Source organism: Epinephelus lanceolatus, chromosome 23, assembly GCF_041903045.1.
Source record: "Epinephelus lanceolatus isolate andai-2023 chromosome 23, ASM4190304v1, whole genome shotgun sequence".
In the NCBI taxonomy this organism is placed as follows: Eukaryota; Metazoa; Chordata; class Actinopteri; order Perciformes; family Serranidae; genus Epinephelus; species Epinephelus lanceolatus.
In genome coordinates, this window is record NC_135756.1 from 10,088,059 (window position 1) to 10,113,307 (window position 25,249).

The 25,249-nt window shown below is 42.1% G+C and overlaps 1 protein-coding gene across 1 annotated transcript in view; it reads right to left on the reverse strand.

Annotated features, from left to right (window-relative positions):
* Positions 1–25,249, reverse strand: part of chrm2a (cholinergic receptor, muscarinic 2a) — a 122,140-nt gene that overhangs the window by 68,983 nt on the left and 27,908 nt on the right. The window contains exon 2 of the mRNA XM_033614499.2: positions 6,972–7,121. The gene's annotated coding sequence lies outside the window, so the exon portion shown is untranslated. The remainder of the gene's footprint in view (positions 1–6,971; positions 7,122–25,249) is intronic.

The window sequence follows — 25,249 nt, forward strand, 5'->3', positions numbered from 1 at the left end:
AGAAACTGAGATCACCGAAGCATGTCCAACATTTCTTCCCCCTCCATTCAATTACTCTATCCTGTTGTTTACCTATTAATTTTGTGCTTTCCCTTTTCCTCAAACACACCACACTCCGGCCAGCTCTCTCTCATTCTATATATATTTTTCCGATTTCAAAACATCCATCTTGAGCCGTGCGGGTCTTTCCTCCATCTGTCTTGCTTCACCTTAATTTTCCTCCTCATTCTCACTCCTACTCGGAATGTGAGCGCACCCATATCTCGATTAGACCTCTGGAAACGCCTGTGCAATTTCCTGGAAGATTATAGTGATGGATTTACACAATATCAATCAGAGCAAATGTGGGGCTCCAAACAGCCCTCAACTGATGGCGAGAGATGTTTCTGAGCAGTGGTCAAAGGCGGAAGGTTATATAAACGTTTTCAATCAAGCTGCGGCATTCTTTTGAACATTTCTCTTAGCTTCACGTTTCTTTCCCCCCCTCGAGTGTTTTCCTTAAGAATGTCACCGTAATTACATTTTTTTTTTTTTTTTTCAATTATATGAAACATGCTGTCACGGTGATTAAAAAACAAGCATCACCTGACTGGTGATGAGCCATTCCCTGGTGACTCTTCATCTAACGTGACTTCACTTGCTCCCTTCAACAAGCTGCTCCGAATGAGGTCACACTCCTTTGACCTCGGGGCATTATTACCCTGTAATCATGTGTTGCTCTGCATGGCTACATTTGTTATTTCTCTTTGATAGCCTAATGTTAGAAGAAAGCAATTTTACCTGATGGATGATCATAAGAGGGGGAGAGGCTATATCAGCTTCATGCCTTGCCAGTGAATTATGCACAACAAAATCCCATAGATGTCTGAAGCGGCTGCCCGCAATACCTGCCTTCTCAAATATACTACCAGTGCTTTACAGGCTGGGTTATTATCGCCTGCGCTGTGAGGACTTTTCAGCTTATCAGAGTGTGCATGAAGCCTATTCATTACCATAGTGTTTACTTGTCCTCTTAAATCAAACAGGCTGTCAGTCCTTACATTACCGCCGCGTTATGAGAAATTTTTGACTTATTTTCAAGCAGCACGGCTTGGGCGACTGATTCACAGGTCTCAGGCCATTCATGATCACAGAAATCAATCGGCGCTGCTCCTCTGGCCGCGCACTTTGTCCGTTGGCAGCAATGGGGATAACGTGTCAAAGTGGGGCTCCTCAATCTTGTCACTTTAAGTGCAATCAATACTGCTTCCCCACCAACCGAATGCCTCTGAATACCAGCAGCCCCCCTCTCCTCACACTAGGCTGAACATTTCAATCAATATTGGACTAGAGGCAAAAAAAAACATCTGCAGAACCAACAACGAAAAGTGAGGCAGAATTAAATGCTCGACAATATAGCGAAGGCGACGACATGCTCTGCAGGAACAGTAATGCAATGAAAACAGTTGGATATATAAAAGAAAAATTCTCTCTGACAGTCAAGTCTAGAAATACCATGTTTGTGTGGCGTGAATGTTAAAGGGGGAGTTCGGATCTCGGGAGCGGGGTTGTATGAGGTACTCTTCCACAGTCTGTATTACCTACAGTAGATTTTGGTTTGCACATCCTCAGTTTGGAGGATTACTATCAGACAGGGATTTTCGACCAAGAACTGAGGCAGTTATATCATGTTGTTTTCCATTGAGACAACCAGTAATTTAACATTGCTGAACACGGGAGCTGCTGATCTACTGCCGCCTCGATTAATTGTTTATTCTAATTTTTGATTTTGGTATTTAAGGCAGTCGATCCAGGGACTTTGCAGACTGGTTTTGAGACTTTTGGCCTGACGTGCTTGATTTCACAGCAGCTTTTCTCAGTGTTTGCCACAGAATAGGACACTATTTGTGATTGTGCAGCGCTGAAGGACAGTCTCCATGAGATAGTCTCGCTCACCAGACCTTTCTCAAGAAAAGAAAGGTCTGGCTGCGCCGACTCTCACATTAAGATTGGAGAAAAAACCGCCCCGGTTGCTTGTATTTTTTTCAACCAATCACAATCGTTCTGGGCGGTGCCACAGCAACAGTGCACTTGCAAAAATATTGCCAGGGGGAAACAGGTTTTGGTGTAACATGCCCACAAAAATATCGCCTACAGGACGCGAACCATGGCAGAAAAATGGCTACATCCCCGCAAGATCAAACACCGCAAAAGTTAGTAAAGGACGTGTTGAAAACGATTGAAAACTGCTACACAACCGGAGGTGGTAGGGCGGGACTTCAGCGGGTGGCTCGTTCCGCCCAATGAGAGGCTGGTCTATGTAGCGAACTTCCGCCCACTCAGACTACCATGAGCCAATCTCCTCCTGCTTTCTCTGCCCAGTTAGCACGAGCTAACCCAGCACAACGTGATCTCATCACTACTTGTCTTACTGTACACCTTGGGCAGAAGGCCCACAGCAGCTGTTCACCCCCAACACCGAGCCATTAATCTAAGACTCTGACAATATACGTGTTATCAATCACTGGGTAATGTTAGCTATGTGATGCTAACAGTTAGCACTGCCACTGTGCGTGTGTGACTCCGTCCTCCCAGGCACAGAGCTCGCACTCCAGCAGCAGCAAATGAAGTTAATTTGGTTCGGGAGCCGGGCCACATCTGATTACCTGCCAAGCCTACTTCTACCTGGTCAACCCATCCTACTCTGTTCGTCTGAGATTTCTCAACCCACCCTCCCTTTCCCTTCCCTTCATCCCTTCATCCATCATCCTCCCTACCTCGTCGTTACTAACATTCCTCCATCCTCTAATCTCTTCTCCCCTCATCTCTTCTTATCCAATGTGGTGCATAGCTCTCCCATGTCTCATTCTAGATACCGTCTGGAGGCCTGTAATCAGCTCGGGTGGAGAAACGAGACGGAACCCCCACACTGAGTCTCCCTCTGCCCGATCTCCAGTACATCCTCCCAGATCAACCTAACAGAAGACGTCCCTCTTCCACCTTCACCCCTGACTTACATCCATTCCCCAGACCTCAACAACTAACACCTCCTGAATAACAGTTAAACATTTAAACGACATATCGTTGTGGCATGGTGCCACAATTTTCACCCATTTTAAATGATCACATTTGCAGCAATTTGCAAGATTTCAAGATGGCGCAAAATTCACGGGGGATTAGCTGACTTTGTGTTATTTGTTGTGATCGCAACATCCTGGAGGGGCTGAGAAGTTTTAGTTTGGATTCATCAAAGTCACATAATAACAGCAACTAACTGATCAAGGCAGCGGTAGACCAGCAGCTCCCGTCTTCAGCAAGCCACAATGACTGTTTCGTCAATGGAGTCTGGTGGCTTTGACGAGAGCATAGATGGGGAACTGAAGCTATCTAAATGGACCGTCTGATAGAAAGTTAAGGGGTGAAAATACTCTCAATATAGTGTACACTTAACTGTTATTGATTTCTCTGTGGTTAAAATGTGTTTTGCTGCTGCCTTCCTCAACAACAGTACATTGCTTAGCCTCTGTGTTGGACTCCAGGCTGCTTCTCCAAACTGGGGGCGTGCTGACAGATATCTACTGTATGTAATACACTGACGATGGATAAGTACCCCATGAAACTCCACTTCAAAATACCCAACTATCCCTTTTTCCAAATCTCAACAAAATTTAACTTCTCTGAAAACACATGCGGGACTTAGCGTGTATTAACTCAGCTTAGCAAATCAAACACCAAATCACTGCTCAATTAGTGTTACAATACAATTAGCACAACAGAATACTTTTTATCTTTAAACACAGCTTTTCCAGCAGGGTTTTCCACCCACTGTGAATATGGTGTCCCCGGTGCCTCATGCATCAGTGCGGACAATTCTCAATGTATGGCCTGCCGTTGGCTCCCAGACAGCTCCAATCCATAAAAGCAAGCCTCTGGCCAATGTACCTGTAAATTAATCTACCTAAAAAAGTTCAACGGGCCCAGGAAGAGGGTTGATGTGTGCACCTAGGTGCTTGGCCCTGGAAACGATTGTATTAATTGCCTGGAGGATTAGGAGACACAGACCTCCACTCCCTCATGCATATTTGACACTTCCAGCAGCACGCTCAGGCCCCCGTTGCAGCTAATGGATGATGTTTGGCACTGTCTTGCATATGTATAAGCTACCAAGTTATGAGTGGGTATGCGGCGAGCGCACCCCCGTGCTTGCCTATCTGTCTGAGCATGTGTGTCGGCTCTGTTATCTCAAGCCAGCCAGGGTGAGTGTAGGACTGGGTGGCCGGGTTGCCGCTTCCTAATTGGTGCGACTGCTCCCACTGCTCGAGCCCTCAAAGCCTGGCGCTGCCCTCTCCTGTTAATCTGTGCCAGGGATTTGGCCGGCTTGACACGGACCTGACCTGACAGTCCTTTGGGGGTGCACAAACACACAGCGAGAAAAACGTAGACAGATGAATATGCAGCCACTTAGACACACATACACAAAGAGACATGAACTCTCATGCAAATGAGAGCAACAGATACGCAGACACACACACATCTACACACAATCTCAGTGACATCAAAGAGCCGAAACTCCATTTGAGATATGGTTCTGGACAGCATCGCTATGATGAAGAGGGGAGAGCTCTTGACAGTGTTGTTGGTGGAACAGCATCAAACAGTAATGTGAGTTTGTGTGTGAGTGTGTGTGCATACGTGCAGACTCTGTGTCTGCTGATAATGTCCGCGCACACTCCCGCAGTGTGAAGTGAGGCTGTTGATATCAAGTGCTTGCACATTGCGATACATGACGTCCTTTTTGTCTGCAGTGATCGTCTGGCATGACAGAGTGACACCTGATCTTTGATGCCTTTGATGCTATCGCTTGACTTCCCACTGTGAATCTTTAAACGGAACAATCTGAATCATAAAAGCATATCATAATTTTACCTCTGAAACAGGCTGTATTCCTGTGGTTATATAAGAATTAATTTAAAGTAGCTTTATGTGACAATCAGAATATAGCAGCAAACCAATGTTTGCTATGTAAAGACAGAGTGGCATCCTGAGCAGAGAATAAGTCACGCTCCCTCTGTATGCGTCGTGGTAGATGGTCCAGCCGTGTGTGTATGTCAGAGCATGTGAGTCCCAGGGAGTGTATCCCACTGGCAAGCTAATTGCCGCTGCTCTTCACTGCACTCATATTACTGTTGATATTGACACTGCGTCATCGCAGAAGTGTAGCGCCACCCCTCCGGTTCCTATCGGGTCAATCTCTATAAACAGATTCTGCAATTTGTAGGTAATGGGAGAAGATTATGGTATCAAAAGGGTTCTGGTTTTCGTTTGGTCCATACTACTTGGACTACAGTCACGTTTAAACAGCAGGCTAGCAGTCTATGTGAAGAGGTGGAATGCACAGGCTATCTTCTGACAGCACATAAGCTGTCAGAAGATAGCCTGTTCAGTCCAATGGAACTTGCCTAAAAAGTTTCTAGCTTCTGGGTTTACCTCTGGGGTATATGACCCACTGTCATCCCTGCTGGCCCACTCATGAGTTCCTGCTCTGCCCATTGACTTTACAATGTTATGCCGTCCAGGATTTTTAAATTGCTTTTCTCGGCTTCAGGAGAGTTTTACAAATATAGAACTTCCACAGATTAAATGACCATGTTTGCATTTGAGGTGTCCTCTCAGTGGTTTAACAGACGTCTATAATGATAGTCTATGGGAAAGTGTTTTTTGGGTCACAGGGGATTTTTTCACTGCAATACTGTGAGTGGCCACTGGGAAAAATTGGAAGCAAGGCTGAGCAGCATTGCTGGGGGCCTGGCTAAGACTTAGGTGTTAAGATACACTTTAAACAAGACTAAGTCTACAGACGCAGTTGTGCTTGGATGTAAATGCTAACATTGGCATGCTAATATGCTCACAATGACAATACCAACATGATAAGCTGATACAACACGAACCATGTTTATCATCTTAGTTTAGTGTGTTATCATGCTAACATTTGCTAATTAGAACAAAAAGTTTTGGACAAACTGACATTTTGGCACAAGACCAAAGGCCAAGGGGAAGATGCGTCAATGTTCATATCAAATTTAATTGCACTCCATTGATTGATAATGCCACCCTCAGGGTGATGCAGCGAGTACGGCTTAAAATTGAATGTCAGTTTAATATACATCACCACACAAGTCTACTTACCTGAATTTTCTTTATGCAATTAAAAAGCCCACCCACCTGGTGCTTTAAAGCCTCCTCACTGCGAGCACTACACAGTTTCTATGTTCAAGGTCTCAGTCTGACTGTAGTGCACTACATACTGTGCAGCGTGTCAGATTCACAACTCTACTCATTAATCCATGGTCAAGAGCTCTTTTGCATCTATTGATTTAGGACAAACTCTTGTAATTCCACTGTCATGTTAGAAAAATGTCACATACACATGCTGTATGAACGCTGCCAGTGTATCACCATAAGCGTAGGCTGCTCTTCAAAGGCTACCAGATAACATGCATGACAGTGCGCCATGCACTGAACAAATTATGTATGCATAATGACCACATTATTTCACATCTATGATGAATAAATTTAGATTATGAATACATGATATATTAGGGCTGCCTGCCAGGTTTGGTGAAGTGATTCTGCTTTGGGAGGTACACAATATGTAAATGTCATTTGTGTGTACATAAATTTCAGTCTGCCAAGATGTCACGGGTAAATTGAAATTCATTGCGAGCAATGACCTGCAGCAGGTCAAATAATATGTCAAGACAGACATAACTCTTTGAATAAAATTAAAGAAATGTAAATGTGTGCACCATGTGTGCAGAGAGCGGGTGCGATACCTCACTACAACATTTGAACAAAAGGGGGGTTATTTAAAAACGTGTCATTCAGAAACCTGAGCCGAGGAGTTTATCTCTTTTGGGGTTTGACTTGGTGTGAGTGTCATGAGTAAACACTCGAAAGCTTTCACTCTAGTGTCAAAGTGTGTTAGTACTTACAGCGGGTGTTAAGCAGTCCGTTGGGCTTTCTTGCACTGGGATGGCATACTTGGAGAGTGTGTGTTCAATGTAGCACCAGAGGGGCTCTTTTTGACAGAAGGAAGCGATGGGCGTGTCCGGCTCCAGCTTCATGGTTAATAGCCATGGCCACTGTTGGAAAAGAAAGAAGTAAAGTAGGATGAGCAATAGGCTGCCTTAAAGTCACCTAAAAACCTTTTTGCCAACACGACATTAATTGTATGCTCTTCTAAATCCCTGATAACATTCAGTGACAACACTTTATAATTATTTCTAAAATACCAATGGGGGTTGCCGTTATGGCAAAGAATCCAAGCTCAAGTTCTCATATTTTTCCAAATCTAAAGCTACAGCAGGAGGCAGTTAGCTTAGCTTGACATAAAGACTGAAAACAAGGGAAATGGATAGCCTGGTCCTGGTACCAGATCCTCAAAGCTAACACATTAACGCCATAAATCTCTAACATTTAACTACAAAAAGTGTGAAGACATTAAGGTTTACAAGGTGTTTTGCAGTAATATCTTAAGCTAACAGTATCCTTGGCAAAAAAGTAAGTACACATTTTGCCCAAACTATTCCTTTGAGGTGGTTTTGGGAATGACAGTGGTTGTGGTTCAGGTTAGCCAACAAAAATACTTAGCTAAAGTTAGTATCGTAATCTCATTCCTGTTAGTCATATTTTGACGCTTGGGCAGAAGCCCTTTTTGCCTTGTTCCTAGACACAGGGGCTTGGCAGTAAGGTTTAGGCAACAAAACTACTTGGTCTGGGTTAGGATCGGGAGTTGGTTTTGATGTTATTCACGTCAGTTGACTCACTTGACTGACGTGACAAAATAAGTCAACGTTGACCCTCAGTTTCACACAGGACACAAACAGTGGTCTCCTGGGTCAGAGTCCTACACTTGCTGAACCCATCCACCTCACCACCCACTGATTTCCATGAACAGATTTCTACATATATCTGAATATCTGAATATCAGAATCTGTAAGCAACAAGACAAGAATTTGTTATCGGAAACATTTTGGTTCCTGTTTGTCCACCACTTGACCAATCAAGTTTGAGAGGCAGGTAAACAGTCTGCGTGTTAATTATCTGAATTCATATGCAGACTGGCCGGTGCATGGAAGAGGAAGTCTTGACTTGGATATCCACTGGCTACACTGGATCTCCTTCAATACGGGCTGTACCCCCAAAGACTGTTCGTTCGTCAGACCAATAACCTATGGGTCTGAGATTGCCCAACTCCCTGCCCTAAATGTGTTTTTCTTGCCCTTTATACTACGTCTGTTGCACTGAACATCTACTGTATTAATTAGTTACAGATTTTAAAGGGTGCATTGTACGTCTGTATCTGCCGCTGCCCAAGCAGCTACTTCAGTAATGTGATATATTTCCGTGACATGGAATTTGTTTGCTAAATTTAGTTACGAAAGCAAGTCACCTTGTGTCACGTTTGATTGGAGAAATGTAATATAAATGTAAATACAACAGCTCCCAAGTTCCAGACAAGGAAGCTGTCCATTTGTCAATTACTCTACAGCAGGAAATGGCACTTCAAAATAAAAGTTATGTGCCAGAAATCCACTGTACTTTTGAATAAAGTGTTTTGTTTTTTTTACAAAGTTGACATGTTCGCTTATCACCTGCGGTCCATTCAGAATGGACGGGCGACCCACCAGTAGGGAACCACTGGTCTACAGGGTTTTTACATTTTACAGGAAGAAAAAAAAAATCTATCCTGTGTCTTTTAAGAGCACATCATTATCTGCACTGCCACTGAATGCTGACACTGGATGTGTAGTAAAATTATCCAAAGTGGAATCATCAGGTCCCACTGTCCTTCCCAAGGGATTCTGCACTGGTCATCCCAGATCAAAAGCCAGTGATGCTATTTCAAGGGTAGAGCAGCTACAGAGTTGCCCTGGGATACAATTTTCAGTCCAAATTATACAATCCTCAACCCCTATGGACCTGTAACTCCCAATATACATAATGTACACACCCTGCCTGACAATCAAAGAAAAATGATGATGGCTCTGACCGCCTCTAATGTAAATGTCCGTGGCATAAGTTCACTGTATGCCCGTACCCTGTATGGGAGCCACCGCCCTCTGAGACCATTATCCCCAGTCCTGCAGCACTCTCACTCATATTTCCAGATGAGCTGCTAAAAGTCACACCTCATGTTTAAATGCAAATTTCAACCAGAGCACCTTGCAGGAACCACAGCCGTTTGGAAAGCTCTTAACCCAAGCCTTACAAGCTTATTAAAAACAACTCTTAACAAGCTGCTGTTTATGTCTTCAGCATATGAAGAGCAAGAACGAAGCAATGTCACACCTGCTTTTGAACTGTAGGCAGAGAAATAAGTTGAGCTGAAGAAGTTGAGGGAAAGACGGGAGCAGATGATAAAGGGATAAATCCTGAGGCTACGGTGTTTAGTAAACTAAGTCAGTCTGTCCCGGCGAGGAGATGTAGTATGATGATAACAACCTGTGTTTATGGAATGTCACTCCATGGACACATTAGCCATTACTGTCTGCAGCATGCCACTCACTGTTATGACTAATTACAAGACAGCCAAGAAATCACAGAGGCCCCGTGTTTGAAACCAAACAGCTGCCTTGCAGAAATGAGGGTTGTTTCGGCAGAATGCAAACACCAGCAGGGCTTTAGTGAGTGAAGGATTTGAGGAAAGCCGGAGGCTGATGCATGTTGAGGCTGTATGACGCATCGCTGTAGTCCCACATTGTTAGACAATACATTGTCCAAATGATTTCCCCGTGGTGAAAACCTGCCTAATGATCTTTGTCTCGGGTGCTCTAATTCATTTATTATGCTAATAGGAAAAGCTGTTCATCTGATCAGACATTGCATAAACATAAGTGTACTTCAATGTTCCCTAATCATGTCAGAGGAGGATTTGAAGGTTCCTAGCAATTCCTTTGCTTTGTTAGATGATGAAAATTATTCATAAAATTGTCAGATGATGATAAGGGTTTAAAATATTGTATAGGCAGCCTTAGACATGGATTGCAATCTCTGTTGGCGACAGGCAGTTAATTCCCCCGTGAGCAAATCTGAGAATTCTGAATAATGTGCACTAAGGCTTAACATATACAGACGACATATTATGCATACTGATTGGCTGCAGAGTGGCATGACCTAAGATACATTTCTTTGCTGCTCGGAGCGGTGGACTCACTGTATATGCGTGCAACAGTGAACATGTCCATCAAGGTTATAAAGAGCAGTGCATGTTCTCCCTGGGCGCAGCCTGACCCGGGCAGCTCTCTTCACTCTGTCACCTTAATCTCCCAAGAATTACCTTAACCTCTGGGGAGGGGGGACTCCTATTAAATAAAGTGACCGACCTGTACCGCAGACTGTCATCATGGAGGAACACTAAACATTTAGAACATGCTTGTTGAACTGCTTGGACACTTTGCGGACCATAAAGCCCTGAAATGTGGTTAAGCCCTGTAAAGATATAGGAATGAAGTGGCTGGGAGATGACTGTCAGCTGGTTACTGTGCTAGCTTTTAGCTCTAGAAGCCTTAAAGAGACAGTGCAACCCAAAATCAAAATTCGGCTACATATTTTTCCTCTTACCTGTAGTGCTATTAATTGATCTAGATTGTTTTGGTGTGAGTTGCAGAGTGTTGGATATATCAGCTGTAGAGATGTCTGCCTTCTCTCTAATATAATGGAACTAGATGGCACTCAGCTTGTGGTGCTCTAAGGCCAAAAAACTACATTTGAAAAAATCAACAGCAATGTCTCTTTCCAGAAATCATGACCTGGTTACTCAAGATAATCCACAGACCTTGTTGTGAGCAGTTTCATGTGGGAACTATTTTCTTTCTACCAAACTACACCCGGCAACTGTATCACAGCACAGAAGGAAGCGTGCATCTACTGCTCGCTCTGCTGAGGAGGATGTCATTCATGTTTAAATCTCGTGCTGCCGTACGTATGAGCCTCTTATTCATGAGTAGATGCACACTTTCGTCAGAGCAGTGATACAGTTGGTGGGTGTAGTTGAGTAGAAAGAAAATAGTTACATGAAATTGCTCACAACAAGGTCCGTGGATTAGCATCTACTGCTAGCTGAGATGTAAACATTATTGGCGTCCTTCCTGGCTGAGCTGTAATGTTAGCTAGCTCAGTGGTACCAAGTGAGCTAGCAGGAGATGCACAGTTCCTTCTGCACGGTGACGCAGTTGGCAGGTGTAGTTCGTTTGAAAGAAAATAGTCTATAATCCACAGACCTTGTTGTGAGCAGTTTCATGTAGGAATTTTCTTTCTTTGTCGGACTAGATCGCCAACTGTATCACCATGAAGAAGGAAGTGTGCATCTACTGCTAGTTCACCTGGCACCACTGAGCTAGCTAATGTTACTGGTCAGCCGAAGAGGATGCCAATAATGTTTACATCTCATGCTATCACAAACACAAGCCTGTCGTTAATGATTAGATGAGATTAGGAAAGAGACATTGCTGTTGAGTTGTATTTCTTGGCTCTTAGAGCACCACAAGCCGAGTGTCCTCTAGTTCCATTATATTAGAGAGAGGGCAGACATCTCTACGGCCGATATCTCCAACACTCAGTGACTCACTCCAAAACAATCTAGATTAATAAATAGCACTACAGGAGAAATAAAAAACTTGTATTCTTGATTTAGGGGCAAACTGTCCCTTTAACTACTGTTGATGTATTATTATCCTTATTTTTTTAGCGACACAAATAACAGAGTTTAGATTTTGTGTCTGAGATCTCAGAACTGAACTAAGTTATCCCAATTATTGTGTGGGCAATCAGATTTTCTTCTTTATCTCTCCGTGTTCACACCTGTAATCCAATACCTTCAAGATACATATTAAATTAGATGCCTTGGAGCTGGCTGTGCTGCCAATGAAATCACATTTACATCTGATTACGCTACTGAAACACATTTTGCAGATATGTGTTAGAACACGGCGGGATGGTGTGTCTGATCTTATCTTGCAGATTTATGCAGGGTTCAATATAATGCTTGTTATTCTATCTCTCATTGATAACAGTGATAGCAGCTTGTCTCTGTTTTTGATTGCTCGCAGTCAATTTCTGTTAATGTTCAGAAGATTGGCAACCTGTGGGTGATGAGGAGTGTAAAACACACTGGGTAAGAGATCTTTAAATTGATTGTGCATCGGTGAGTAATAACAACGTGGCATCTGTGAGAATTACCACTACGCTTCCGAAGGGACATTTTACAGCTGCTTGTATGCTCATGTTGTCTGTTACTGGAGACAATGAATCCAAAATTTTGGCAAAAGGATGGAGAGGAGTTTGGCTGGGCAACCAGACGCCACCCGAACTCAACGTGACAGACCGTGACAAACCTGTTCATTTGGGCAAACACACCACAAACCATACTTCTGTTTAAAGGTGCCCTCTGGAGTCTCCTCGTAAACAAAGTCATGTTTCAATTCCACTTTTTTGCACATTGCCGCCACAAACTGTTAATCAGTGGAATAGCGTAATACCGTTAGCGTCGTTGGGACAAACACTGGACAAATTGGGATCCACTCAATAGCTCTGATAGTCGTGGTCGAAAACTCCACAGGGTACCTTTAAGCTGTGATTTCTTTCTTCAAAACAACCATGAAGACACATAACTAGCTATTCAAGTGTGCCACCATTTAACAAGGTAATATCTGTAATTGGCAACCACACTTAAACTCTTTAATTTGCAAGTTTGCCTTGATTAATACTTGCTCCCACATCTTCATTTCATATATTAAGTTTGAGGTGATTTATTACCGCAGTGTAGCTACACAGAGCTACTCAGATTTTCATTTCATTCTACTCTGACAGATTATTTCTTCTTCCTCATGTTTTTTAATCAAATGCATTTCTTTTGTTTGAAAATGGCCAAGAAAAGTACATTTAAATCAATGAACAATGTCAATAAAAGGAGCTCTGAACAATAATCAGAGCATTAATAAAGCAACAAACTATATTTGCTATGTAAAGATATATAATGTGTAGTATAATGACGTCCTGAGCAGAGAATGAAGTCACACTCTTTCTGTGTGTTGTATTCTCTGTTCTCTGTTGCGGTACAGCATGTTGAGTGCATGTGAGTCCCATGTGTGTAGCCTGCTGGCTAATCGCCACAGCTCTGCACTGCGCTTATATAACACGTTCTCACTCCGCCCTTGTTACATATCGACATTTGGTCATGGACCTTCCACGTCCAGATACGATGTCAAAGGTGTGTTGGTTGTTGACGTTCTGGGACGCCGTGTCAAGTTCTGTCTGTCACATGCATTGTCTTCTTTCAAAAAACACTTCTGTTTTCAAAGGAAATTTACCGTTTACATACGTGTCTTTCGTCTCTGGGTTTAGGCAACAAAAACACATAGTTGGGTTTAGGAAAAAAGAACAACGTTCAGCTCTATAATCTTACAGGATGCGAACACCGCTCTCCCAGGTGAAAGTTGGTGTTTGTTGGACCCGTCCACCGCCTGTCTCGTCCACCCTACTTACGACTTTTGCCGCTTTAATGAACATTCTTGTCCTGCCGCGTTTCCCCCGATGCTGCCGAGTGCTGTTAAACTATAACGGCGCCCAGCTGCGTATCATGCCGACATTAAACCATGGCTTTTTTCGTTGGTATCTGATGCCTTAAGTCACTGCCCAGGCACCGTATTTCAACAACTTCGGAGTCAGACCAGGTTGGCTTATATGGTAGTTAGCAGTAATATCAGAATGCCGCTGCCAGTTAAGTGCGGAACATTTTGACCCATAGATCACATACATACAGCAAAAAACAAACATTTGAAACAACATTTAACCAAACAACAAACCATATGACGAATGCTACATATGGCACCAGACATTATGATGAGTGGACGCAGGGCAGTAAATTAATCATTACCTATTACATTCAGTGATCAGCCTAGGTACACTAATCAATAGGTTGACAGATGGGGGAACAAAAGGGTTCGTCAACCTGTTTAATGTTGCCTGTGGGACTCTGAATCTTCTGATGTCAAAAGCTGGTATTCTTCAAATAAGATGTAAAAGGGGTCGGACATAATAGAAAATGAGAAAAATGATATAAAATGTGTCCGCTGTTCTGATCAGTTGATAATTTTAACAATTTTTGAAGCAAAAATGCTAAAACAATAAAATTTCAGCTTCTTAGTTTTGCTTTTCTTTGTCTTGTGTCCATGATAGTAAACTGAATACTTTGGACTGTTGGTCCAACAAAACCATAGACTATATAAAAGGAATGGATGTAGCCAATGTGACATGAACAACAGGTTTGTGGATTACTATTCTAGAGATGCGAGTCTGGCATTTTGGCCATTGCCATCTGGTTTCTTTTGGAGCCAGAAGTGAGCATATTTGGATGAGAAGATGGAGCTGTGGAGGAGCGAGGGTCAGATCTGACTCATAGGATGTCTGTGAGGCACCACCATAGTCTGTCAGTCAAAGCTGCTTAACTTTAAGTCTTAATAAAATGTAAACAGGTGAGTTATATTTTAAATTCATCTCCTATAAACAGGTAAATTACCAATAAAGACCAAAGCAGTTTTTGTGCCAAGCTGTAAACATGTTTATTTCTGCTGTAAAGTTTGGCATTTTAACATGGGGATCTATGGGCATTGATTCACATTTGGAGCCAGCCTCAAGTGGCCATTAGAGGAACTGCAGTTTTTGGCACATCTTTCAGCCCCATGGGTTTCTGCTCAGACAAAACAAGACCTTTGAAGACATCACCTTAGACTTTAAGGATGTTGTGATGAATGCTTTGTAAGATTTTCCACAAATCAATATTGAACATAGTCATTCGCTGCAGCCTTAATGTAAACAAACATTACATGTTTAATCTAATGGCACATGGAGACGACAGACAGAGTGAAGCCTCAGCCACTCCAAGGTTGTTCAAATGGTCTTGCTGTTATTATGAATCTGGTTCACTGTGGGTTACCTCTGCATAGCAATACAGTCAGATTCCATTATGCAGAGAACTGTACGCAGGAGGAAGATGTGGCATGCAGGTTACGGAAAATGAGAAAAAGGTGCTCCCCAAGCTAGATGTGATATCCACAGAGATGGAACCATTCATATCACACTTTCACATATCACAACTTCACCTCAGAATCCCCCTCTGTGAAATTGCTGTTTTATGTCTGATGACTTCTGCATCTCCATGAGATCTCCCTGAGAGTGCCGTGTTAACTGTCTTATAACAAAAACATGTTCACACCGCTATGAACTGTCGGAAGCGCTTTGGAAAGACCGCATGGAAGGCATAAGCAATAAAACAAGCCTTCCAGTGTTTCCATTTTTAAATACTCCAAAGGGAATGCCTGTAATGCAATTTCCTAGTACTTGGTGTCCCCTGACTGCAACTGCCGGGGCCCTCCCTCAAGTGTGGGCTGCTGCGTTATTGCAACATCAGCATTATGATGGGGAGGAGGGAGGGGTTGCTTCTCCAAGCCTGAACCTGGTCATAGATCTCAGTGGACATCTACACTGTCTCTTCATTATCTGCTCTCAGCCAACATCCCAGCACGGGGGCATGCGTCTGGATAAAAAGCCTTGATTATGTAACTGTCTGAAAGGCTGGCTGTCAGCCTGTTTACAAGCCGATGCATCAATCTTCCACCGACTCTGCATCTCTTTAGAATATCTCAGACTTCCAATATACATGATGGATCTATATGCATGGTCTGCTGGTAAATGTTTTTCATTTAACTGCCCGCTCTGATCGATCAAGAAATCCAAATAACAAGTCACTAAACATGCATGGACAAGTGCCAGCATTTATTAAATCTGTATCTGGACTAATGTAGACATCTGTCTTATTTTCAGTGGGCGGATGTTTCTGCGTCTGCATATTCAAGCTTTTGGGGAAACAGCCGAGCTGCGAACGCACAGACGTCCATGGCTCTGGGTGCCACTTAGATGAAAACCAAAGCAAACAAAGGGAGTGATTAGTGGATCTGTTTAACCTCAGGGCAGAAGGTTCCTGTTATTAAACAGAGAGTTTACTCAGCTCTGTGTGCTGCCGTCTGCCATCTTCCAGTCCTCTCCCTCTGCGTCCCGACACACACTCAGAACTAACGGAGCTAAAAACCACCAAAGGATATTTTCATCTGTGCCAATCACTCTTTTAAATCTGCCAACTGTAGTACATTTACTCTCAGGTATACTACACAAACAGTGATTGACAATCCTGCAAACACTTTCGCCAACGAAACTGAAAACTGACAGTAAAAACCAACCCTAGGTTCACTTTCGTTCGGCGTTTCATCTCACTACATTTGCATTTTTTTGGTGCTGTGTCTCTTAGATGCCTGCTGCTTACTGTCTGGCAGGGTATCACTACCTTTTTATAGAGGCCTGACCTCACCTGAGCACCGTGGGAGTACACATCTATAAATGTCCCATACACAGAAAATAAGAAGAAAATACAGGCAGAGGGCAGAGTCGCTCTGAAAAGATACACCGCCACACACTTCTAGTGGATCATAACAGATGATTGATAAAGAGTATCCTGCATAGTATATCTTTATGTACTGTATATGATATTGTGGTGTTGTATATAGCAGTAAAAAACTGTATTAGTGACATTCAATAGTCACAGCTTGGATTAATTTCTTTGAAACATCGTTTTGATTCTTTTGATCTGACGACCTGTACAGACTAAAGGAATACGAACTACTTACAGGGTAACAGAGGAGTAGACACATAATTTGACTTTATGGGTGCTTCAAAGGCAAAGAGTCACCACCTTTTTTGCATCTCTCGTTTACCAGGCTGGTAAATCTGAATTAATTATTCTTCAGCGCTCATGGTTTCAGTAAAATGAACTAAACAACTGAATTATGGAGAATCTTGCTGAGCTAATGGGGGCACGGGTAGAGGGTAGCCACAACCTGTTTTATACATCCAAAGATCTTCTATAAAAATGAACTGCTTGGCAACCAGAGCAGGCGTCTAATTGAGACAGGCGTTCATTTGTCAAAATGTGTAGCCACAATGGGTTCGTGAAAGGGAATTGGGACTAGGCTTTAAATTGAAGTTTTATGGGTATAGATGTAACAGTTCAGAATTGGTCAAGCTACATACACACCTACTTATTTCAGATGGAAATATTGTACTTTTTACTCCACCACATTTGTTTTACCACCACTGGTACTTTGCCTATTATGACTTTCGCTCAAAACCATAAGATCATCTTATGAAATAAATGACCAATCAGCATGTAAAGCAGGGCTGCCCCCTGAAAGTCTAAGATCTGAATCATCAGTCGGAGACCCCTCATTGGACTGAGATTCCTCAAGTTGAGCACTGGGTTTTTGTGTTTGTTTTGTCAGCCAGTGTACATCTAGGGATGTTTAAGTCCCTAGATGTAGCTGCAGAGTGGGCACCCTTTGCTGCCATGCTGCTCTCTATTGCAGACAGCTGCAGACCCAGACCCCGGGTGAGTCTGAGTGACATGCAGGCAGCTGCCTGAAGGAAGAGAGGCTTTGCCCAGTCAGGCTCCAAGATAACATTATCTTCTGGCTTCTACTTAGAAATGGTGAATTTAAACTCGTGGCAACTTAATACGACACTGTCTGTTTTTTGTTTGATATCTAGTGTCAGCAAAAAATGTTGTTGGACATTTCCGATGTCCGATTAGCATAGTTAGCATGGTTTCGCTTGGAAGGCTAACTTGGCTTGCTTACTATGTTACATGACTGCCGCTCTCACTCCAAAAGTCCCTTTAAAACTCTCAAATTCTATATTTGGAAAAAAGGAACACTCAAATATTCAGATTGAACAGCCAAATCTCACTTGACCGAGTGTGGTACAGCCCTAACATAGTTAAAATTAACTAAACTAGTTGGAACACTGGAAGGTTGTTTGCACTGACTCTGTAATAATAATAATACTATTAACAATAATAGAAATTGACTCTGATATATTATTAATCCAATATTAATGTATCATTATTTGTTGGGGTTGGACGTCCTTCAGGCAGCGTTCAGTCAGCTGATCTATATTTTCCTTCATCAAAGATTCAGTCTTTTCTGTGGTTGGCTTTTTTTGCGTTTTGCTCAGTTGTTTTCTCCTCTTCTATTATCAGCAAGGCTGATTTTATTCATTGCCAATTGACAGGGGATCCAGCGCCTGCTCCAGTTTAAAATCAGATTGGTGTCGCTTCAAGTTTTTATAGTCTTTACCGAGCACAATGTCAAAACCTTGTGTGTGAATTAATTATTTCCGCATCCCACTGTCGTGTGTAGCAGTCATAGAGGAAGTAAATCCTTTGCCGCCTCGAACCTCCTCACCTTTACATTCTCTTATTTGTGTAGTAATGAATCTCTGAAAGTCACGCTTTAGTCATCGAGGTGCTCCATTAAATATTTGTTTTTATTTTTCCCCTCCTTGTTTGAGCTTTCTCTTCGATTTCTGTTTCTCAGACTTGACATAATCTCCTGACCAATACTGGGTTTTTGAGGCCAATACAGTCAAATAATCAAAGAAAAAAATCTGATAACAATAACAATCATATACACCATCACAGCATCACAAAGGATGGACCAAAAAAGAGAAAATATCCAGTGAGCAGCAGTTCTCTGGGTGACAATGCCTTGTTGATGCCACAGGTCAGAGGAGAATGGCCAGACTGGTTCAAGATGATAGAAAGGCAACAGTAACTCAAATAACCACTGGTTACAACCAAGGTCTGCAGAAGACCATCTCTGAAGCAACAACACCTTGTCCAACCTTGAAGCAGATGGGCTACAGCAGCAGAAGACCACACCAGGTGCCACTCCTGTCAGCTAACAACAGGAAACTGAGGCTACAGTTCACACAGGCTCACCAAAACTGGACAATAGAAGATTGGAAAAACGTTGCCTGGTCTGATGAGTCTGGATTTCTGCTGCCACATTCAGATGGTAGGGTCAGAATTTGGCATCATGGATCCATCCTGCCTTGTATCAACGGTTCAGGCTGGTGGTGGTGGTGTAATGGTGTGGGAGAGATTTTCTTGGCACACTTTATGACCACAGTGTACCCATCTTCTGATGGCTACTTCCAGCAGGATAGCAGGATAAGGCTCAAATCATCTCAAACTGGTTTCTTGAACATGACAATGAGTTCACTGTACTCCAATGGCCTCCACAGTCACCAGATCTCAGTCCAATAGAGCACCTTTGGGATGTGGTGGAACGGGAGATTCACATCATGGATGTGCAGCTGACATATCTGCAGCAACTGTGTGATGTCATCATGTCAATATGGACCAAAATCTCTGAGGAATGTTTCCAACACCTTTTTGGATCTATGACACCAAGAATTAAGGCGGTTCTGAAGGCAAAAGGGGTCCCACCTGGTGCTAAAGTAGCCGGTGAGTGTATTTGCCAGTTGTAGAAAACAAAAGATATCTTGATATGAATTCCTTAGATTAGTTGTTTTTTTAAGACTGACTGTGACATCTTAAAGCTGAAAAATCATCAGACACCATCTTTATTTCTCTGACTGATGCAGCGAGATCTCAGTCCAGATATCATCAGAATATAATGACACTGTAAAGAGTTTGAAGCTTCACTGCACTTGCAGCTGTTTATGTTTTTCACCAGACATTTACCCTGACAAGACAATCACTGAGATCTCTTTAATGTCGCTGCCAACAACATCACAATAAGTTGGATTTTTTTTTTTTTCTGAATAGATGCTCCTTTTTGAGTCGAACAAATGCGCGTTCATTGTGTTCGGCTGACGCTGAGTGAAAATGCAGAACAAATATAGCAAAAAACATGAAACTGTTTGTCATACCTTAAAGGGTTGTGAGCAAATGCGTGTGTGAGATCAGAATCCACAGATGGAAAAGCATTTGCTTGAGATTAATGTTTTGTGTAAATGTTCTCGTATAAGTTTAATACAAAAAAAGGGATTTATAAAATGGGCCAGAAAAATGTTCAAACTTCAAGCGTCTATCTGTTTACTTAACCTTTCACAGAGCATAAATGATAAGCAGTCCAATTTAGTTTTTGCCCCACTGCCTGCATATTTATAGAAATTTATTCTATCAGCTTTTCAAATCCACGCCATAGAAGAAATGTGCTTCTGCACTGTTCGTCTTCACTTCAGTGGAACTCACTTTCTCAGCCGGGCTCACAATTTTACAACAAGCTGAGAAAGATCTGGGCAAAAGAAGTTAAGGGCAAAGCTTCAGAGAGAGGGTATGATTTAAATAAACACTCGGCAGGGATCATATAAGGGTTAGCTTTGCACATTACAGCCAATCAGACGCTCCAAAGAATCCCTTACAAGAGATAAGATTCAGCTATGCTTTGATTTAACAATAATCTTGCAGGCAAACTGGCTGGACCTTTCATGCAATGCCATTGGGGATTTTAATCATACATGTCAGGGACGGCGTCTGAAAGCTCCAAGAGGTGGAATTGAGAGAAGCCCATGGCAGCTTTATTGGAGACTTCAGTGGCTTCTTTTCACTGTAAAAGATAGAGGTGAAGAAGCACGACATTCTCTGCTATGACTGTAATTAAATTCACACTAGAGGATTTTTTTTTTTTTTTAGTCGAGACTTAAATTATATATTCCTTTTTTATAAGAAGTCAAACAGCGGGGAATATTTCTGCACAGAAATACGGGTTAAGCAGACATTAGTGGAAGTTATATGCTCTCCCTCAAAATTCCGTTAGTGTAATTTCTTTTGTAAATTTGACATGCCTTCTTGCATGTGATTTGCAGGACACTCCTTGAGTTTTAGGACAGCTGAACAGTACATTTACACTACTCTTGATTGCCATAATCCCATTTAGAATTAGGAGCAACGTTTTTGAGGAAGCGAGAACTTCAACAGCTTCTCAAGCAAAGCCTATAAATTCCTCATCAGATCCTATTGCACATTTTTTTTTGTCTATTTTAAATTTGCATCTAATGACAGCCAGTTTAAATTATAATAGGCCTATCCATTATTTTGCGGTAATGTGGGCACTTCTGCATATGAAATGAAGCACAGGGAGCCACCGTGGACCCCATGCTGTCGAGTTTCTTGACTATAATTTACTGCTTCGTCCCATGGGGTAAGGCACTCGCATCGTGTGTACAAGAGTACAGTACAGAGCAGTTCTATGTACACTTCTTCTTGAACAAGCATGGATTAGAATAAACCCATGTTATGGCAAGTTCAGACGACACAGTATCAGCCTGATAGTGGCCTGACCCGACAGATGAGGGGCACCAGGATTGAAAACTAGCGCTAGATAAGATTCTTCTGACCCAAAAAAACAGACAGCACAGTAAGTACAGAAGTATCTCGGCATTGATCATAGGGATTAAATGTATCTCTGTTGTTCTCAGTATATGTCCGTCTTCTTTTAATATTTGCATTCAAAACAACATAAAAAAATTAACTAAATTTAGCTTTAGCTGAGGCTACGTGTTTCTGTCTCACAAGCTAGCATTCATTTGATATAGCTCTCTTACTTTAGCTGTCTAGTTGGCTGTTTCTATGACAGAATGAAGCAAAACAAGCCAACAGAAAGGTCTGAGGATAATTTCATGGCATATTTTTTTTAACTGTAAATAACAACTAGAAAAATTTATAACTAAATTTAGCTTTAGCTGAGGCCAGCTGTTGCTATCTCACAAGCTAGCATTTACTTGATATAGCTCTCTTGCTTTAGCTGTCTAGTTAGCTGTTTCTATGACAGATTGTAGCAAAACGAGCCAACAGAAATGTTTGAGGATTATTTTATGGCATACTTTTTTAAAATTGCGGATAACAACTACAACAATTGATAGCTAAATGTAGCTTTAGCTGAGGCTAGCTGTTGCTATCTCACAAGCTAGCATTTACTTGATATAGCTCGCTCGCTTTAGCTGTCTGGTTAGCTGTTTCTATGACAGATTGTAGCAAGACGAGCCAACAGAAATGTTTGAGGATAATTTTATGGCATATTTTTTTAGATTATAACGAAAAACTAGAAGCATTGATAGCTAAATTTAGCTTTAGCTGAGGCCAGCTGTTGCTATCCTAAAAGCTGGCATTCATTTGATACAGCTCTCTTGCTTTAGCTGTCTAGTTGGCTGCTTCTGTGACAGATTGTAGCAAAACGAGCCAACAGAAATGTCTGAGGATAATTTTATGGCATATTTTAGTTGTTATTACAAATAACTAGAAAAAAATTGAAAACTATATTTAGCTTTAGATAAGTCTAGCTGTTGCTACCTCACAAGCTAGCTTTCACTTGATAAAGGGCCCTTGCTTTAGATGTCTTGTTGGCTGTTTCTATGACAGATTGTAGGAAAAAGAGCCAAGAGAAATGTTTGTGGATAATTTTTTGTGCATTATCATTTTAAAACAGATGTCAAAAAGTCAGACTCCAGTCTGAGCTCAGATTTTTACCAAATATGTATCTGCATTTTTTATTTGTAGGGAAAAATCTCTTATTTCATCCCACGTGGTTTGGTAGAGAAGACATCTGGGACACGTCATAACATCCCAACCAAAAGACTACCATGTCAGATTTATTATTATCTTTTTTCTGTCTTCTTTAAAATAAATTTACAACTTCTATGATTCTAATCCATAGAGGAGCACAGAGCAGTGCTCAACTGTCACAGCACAGCAAAAGAGTAATGATGTACAAGAGCAATATACCAAATTAATCACACCTGTGGGTGCAACTTTACCTTCTGCATACATTTATGCTGAGCATCCACACACTCACCCTCCCTCTGCTCACTGGCAGGGAAAAAGACGAAGCTCACCTTCACCTCAGAGAGAAAATGAATGCTTCCAGGTTTGCTGTCTTTCATTAAACCCTGATTACATGCGTTAACGATCCCTGGCACCTTGCCTCATCTATGTCATGCAGGCTGTGAAACTTGGAAAACCATCCTTTGTATGTTATGTTTCTCAGCCTTTCAGGAATTTATTAATTTTCGATTCCTGATTCTCAAAAGACAAAAATGTAGTGTCACCTTTCCAGTTCCTCTAAATGAGTCTTTAGTTAAAGGAAACTGACTCCACACTTTGCAATAGCGCAGTGATAGTGACTGAAATAGAAGAGAATAATTTCTCTCATTAGCAGACAATTTTACTTTATAATTACGAACAAAGCCTCGAGGCTGCACATATTCGTTGCACAAATTTAACAATGAATTACAAACATGATGAAATATTTGTATTTTAGAAAATATTGGCATATAACTTTTTCACAAGCCGTGAATCATCTCCTAAATCCCTCTGCAAATCATCTTGCAATCCTCTGGGAGGTACCATGCTGCAGTCAGCTCTAGATTAATACCCAGCCATTTCTCTGGAATTGATTATTTAACTTTTTTTTTTTTTAGTGTTATGTTTTATCTCAGCCCAGCAGAATGGCTCTGCGCTGCCATAGAGGGCTTTGCCAGTGAATTGAAATCCTTCAGTGCAGGTGTGGAAAGCAGAGTGGTGAAGAGGCTCCTTCACTTCTGCACTCCACTGATAACTTTAACATTTGACCACGTATTGTGTTCAGGCAGCTGGTCTCATGAAAGCGCGCAGTGATGCTTTCCTCCAAACAGATTCGCATTTTTTTGTTCCCGCACGACTTTGAGTTTTAAAAAGGAGAGTGAACTCTTGAAAAGAAAATAGATGGCGCGCGGGTTCAATTCCCGCCCGGGCGAGATTAATGAGCATTTCTTATCAGCAATCTGCTTTTTTGTTGTTAAGTCGGTGGAAGCTTCAGACAAATTGAACTGCTCGTGCTAAGTGGGCAGTGAGGTGAATCCCTAACAAGATGCATGTTGCGTTTCCCTCCGCTGTGGTCAAGTTTTAAATTATCATTTCAAATAGTCAGCACTTTCTATCTCTCAGATTCAGGTGATAACAATGGAGAGTTCTGGCACTCTAATGGCTTTATAATGAATTAGTCAAGCTTGGAAATGAAAACTTACGCTGTCAGCTGGATGGCAGTCAGACCTGTTCTCACTGCTGCTGCTACGAGAAGAAAAAGAGGAAGTGCTCGCATTCTGATTTTGTAACTAGGTTATTGGTCACTCTTTTCCTCTTTCTGGCTCTCATTCTTTTTATTTCCTCTGTCGTAAGTCTGTTTGTGTTTGCTAGTTGCCATGTTTATGATGTGCTTTCATGTTTCCAAAGGAACTTTGAAATTACATTTTTCTATGGAAACACAACATTTTCAGGGTTCAGCATTAACGATGGCCCAATGGGCTGTTGCCACAAAAAGTTACTCTCTGTACACCAAATATTGCCTGTAGGTGGCTCGTTGTGGCCACTGAGTTTGATCAGGTCTCCCCTGAGAAGGACTCAATGTGTCTCAATGAGGTTTCCTGCCTCAATAGAAGTTAAATAAATTTTAAACATCCCCATATTGCGAGCCTTCACTAGCTTCCTACTTTGCTAGTCAGGGCTCAATGGTGTCCCGTCATCCTGCTGATGATACAAAAAGTGTTTAGGATGAGCATTGATCTTCCCTGGGACACCTCCAGGACAAAAAGGATTCTTGAATGGGTAACCATCGCTTAGCAAATGACAAACTGAATAGAGCAACTACTATGGGGTCCATCTTCATGCTGTTTGCACAGAGAGCAAAGCTAGTTAGTTAGTTAGCAGTGGGTGGGCAGCAGAGTTCTGTGGTGGGCTGGTGCTAACAGAGCTAACAGTGAACCGAGCTTGTTGAGCTAACAGCAAATCCTGCTAATGGTGGCCCATGGTGCCAGTGGTGCATTAGCCTGTGTTCCAGGTGGTGATTTCCAGGGCTGAAAAATTAAGCCACCTTTGAAGTGCCAAAAACTGCAGTTCCTCTAATGGCCACTTGAGGCTGGCTCCAGAGATGAGGCAATCCCCACAGACTCCCATGTTAAAATGCCGAACTGTACAGCAGAAAAGAGCATGTTTACAGCCTGGTACAAGAAACTACCCTTAATGACAACGTGACGGGGCTGAATTTTCATGTAACTCACCTGTTTAAATTTAATTACAGCTTAAAGTTACGCATAATTAAGGACAACCACATCGAGGGACAGGCTGTCTATGAGGCTTAACCACACTCTGTGAGTTAGATCACCCCTCGCTCCTCCATAGGTCCACCTTCTTGCCAAATTTGGTCACTTCTGGCTCTAAAATCACAAAACGGCAAAATGCCGAACTTGAGGCTCCAAACAGGAGTCCACTAAGTCAGTTGTTTTATACACTTTGTGGTCTATCCCTGATATTTGTTTTCCCTAC